The sequence below is a fragment of the Belonocnema kinseyi genome, chromosome 2 (genome assembly GCF_010883055.1).
Source record: "Belonocnema kinseyi isolate 2016_QV_RU_SX_M_011 chromosome 2, B_treatae_v1, whole genome shotgun sequence".
Taxonomy (NCBI): Eukaryota; Metazoa; Arthropoda; class Insecta; order Hymenoptera; family Cynipidae; genus Belonocnema; species Belonocnema kinseyi.
In genome coordinates, this window is record NC_046658.1 from 178,020,224 (window position 1) to 178,023,255 (window position 3,032).

General features: G+C 25.4%; 1 protein-coding gene across 1 annotated transcript in view; it reads left to right on the forward strand.

Annotated features, from left to right (window-relative positions):
• The window catches only part of LOC117167712 (forkhead box protein P1), a 421,480-nt gene that overhangs the window by 748 nt on the left and 417,700 nt on the right, over positions 1-3,032 (forward strand). The window lies entirely within an intron of this gene.

The following is a 3,032-nucleotide window of genomic DNA, read 5'->3' on the forward strand; positions in this document are numbered from 1 at the left end:
GTATCAAGGTAAAGTAAATGGCAACGTGCCCAGAGGTAGACCGCGGAAAGAATGGTTAGAATGTGTGAATGGGACCCTACTTAGAAGAGACATAAGAAGTCAGAAACACGAGAGCCTGCATAAAAAAATGCATGGACATAAAAGAAGCTAGAGAAGTATGCCAGGACAGGAAAGTATGGCGGCAAATAGTTAATGAAAAGAGTGTCAGTAGAGTGAATGACGCCTGAAACAAAGACCTTGGCTATTAATGGACCCAAGTGGGGAACCTTACATAACGACTTCGTGATGTACTTCGCTTGGGGTGATTGCTAGAGAGATTGATCAGCAACCTGGGTCGGAGCAGTGTTGTGGAACGAACGTGTTATTTAAATAAATAAAACGAGAATTCTGGATCAATCTGAAAAATCTCTATTCCTTCCACAGACTACTCCTTTCCCCTGCCTAGTGAGTCACGCCTACCCCGAAAGGGAAATGGCTTAATGGTGTTTAATAATGATAATAATTCTTTAATTTTAATGAAAAGCTTTTTAGAAGAAAAAATGTACTAAAGTTGCTGTCAAAACTACTTTTAAATTGAACCATAAATCGACATTTTTAAAATTTATTTTTGCACAAATCTCTTTCTTTTACTTTTAAATGTCGCCAGAATTAATTGGTCCCTTTCTATAAAAATGAGTTTAGTAGAAAAAAAGTTACAATTCATGCCGTGAAAAATTACCCCTAAAGTTAATCCTAAAGCAATATTTTTGGAAATTAATTTTTTTGTGAATCTCATTCTCATTTTTAAAGGCTGTATGAGTTCATTTATCAATTTGTATCGAAATCGTTGCAGGAAAAAAAGTACAACTGATGCGTTGCAAAACTACCTCTAAAATGAAACCTGAATCAATATTTTTTTAAAAATAATTTTGCAAAACCTTCCTTTCGATTTTTAAAGTTCGCATGAATTCATCCGTCAAATTTGATTAAAATCGTTTTAGTAGAAAAAAGGGTACAACTGTTGCTGTGCAAAACTACCTCTAATATTAACCCTAAATCTATATTTTTGAAATCAGTTTTGCGAAAATCTCCTTACTTCTTAAGGCCATTTAAATTCATTCGTAAATTTTTATCAATCACTTATGTTTTAAAGTTATATAGAACTTCCTTCAAAGCATTAAAAATCCTAAAAAATTATTTGAAATTGCTTAAAATTGTAAAAAGCTTTAAAAATGTTCGGGTTGAATTCAACAGGTTTCGGATTAAAATTAAAATCCTTTTTATTGAAATATCAACTTTACCTTGCGTATTAATCCTTTTTGGTTGCAAATTCAAATACTTAGTTAAAAACAGAACTACTTCGTTCGACATTAATTTTCGTTGTTGAAGATTTATTATTTTAATTAAAAACCATTTTTTGTTCAAAATTTCATTATTTTGTTGAAATTTGTTATTTTTTGGGACAAAATCTATTTATTTGCTAACTGAAAATTTAAATAATTCATATATGGTTAAGAATTTATCTTCAACAGTTGAAAACTTAACTATTAGAAATTTCAGTATTTTTTTTAATTACTCTTTTTTGGTAGACAATTAATTGCTTCTACTAAAAATTTAACTATTCCATTTTTTGTCGAAAATTGATCTTTTTTGATCAAAATTCTTGTCTGAAAAATCATCTGCTTTTTATTTTCAAAATTAAACCATTTTGTTAAAAAATTATTTTATTTCGTTGAAAATAAATTTTTTTACTGAGAATTTCACTTTCCGTTCAAAGCTCAAAATGTTCCAGTTATTTTTCTCAATAACAACGTAAGCATTTATTTCTTATTTAAAATGTATCTTTTTAAATAAAATAAAATTTAAATTTAAATAGAAAGTTTATACATATTATTGAATTAAAACATTTTAGTTAAAATTTTAACTTTTTTGTTTGAAGATTAATATATTTTTCTATAGAAATTTAATCTTTTCGGTTGAAAATTAATCAGTTTGGTTTAAAAAGAAACTATTTTTTTTTAATTTTTATTTGGTTGAATATTCATTTCTTTCGTTGAAAATATAACTATTTTGTTGAAAATTTGTGTTTTTTGTCGAAAATTATTTTCTTTTTACTAAAAATTGAACTATTCTATTTCTGGTTAAAAATTCATATGTTTTAGTTGGAAATTGGTGTATTTTGTTAAAAACATTTGTTTTTTAATTGAAAATTTACGAATTTATTTTTTCAATTACTTTTTTTCTGGTAGAAAATTCATCATGATGATTCAATCTTTATCTTTTAGGTAGAAAACTAATTTCTTTGGTTGGAAATTTTACGCAAGCCTATTTTGTTAAAAATTATTATTTTTTTACTGAAAATTCAACTACTCTGTTTTTAATTACAAACTCTACTAATCTTAGGTTAAAACTTGACCATTTAGTTGACAATTCGTGTTTTTTTAAAGTAGTCTCATTAGTTCAAGAATCATCATACTTGATCAAAATTCGTTTATTTGGTTTAAAATTTAAATATTTTTTTGAATTTCTTTTCTAAGTGAAAATTTGAATATTCTATTTTTCGTTGAGAATTTATCTTTTTTAATTCATAAATGCCTCTGTTTTTTGAAAATTACTTTTATTGGTAGAAAATTAATCTTTTTGATTGTAACTTTATCTTTTTGTGTTAGAATTCGTTTGTTTTGTTGAAAATTAAACTTTTTTAGAAATTTGTTTGTATGGAAATTCAATCTTTTGTTTATAAATTCATCTGTTGTCTAAAAATATAAATATTTTGTTGAATATTTATTTTATTTGGCTAACAAGTTATTTATTTGGTTAAAAATGTAACTAATTTTTTGAAAACAGATTTTTTGTTGTTGAAAATTTATTCTTTTTACTCAAATTTAAACTGTTCTATTTTTGATTAAAAATATATCTATTTTGGTTAAAAATTCATGTATTTTGTTAAAAGTTTGCCTTTTTTAGCAGAAAATTCCTCTTGTAAAAAAAATATAATTTTCGAATACTTTGGAAAAATAATAATGCCTTTCTTGTAAGATTAGTTAAAGAAA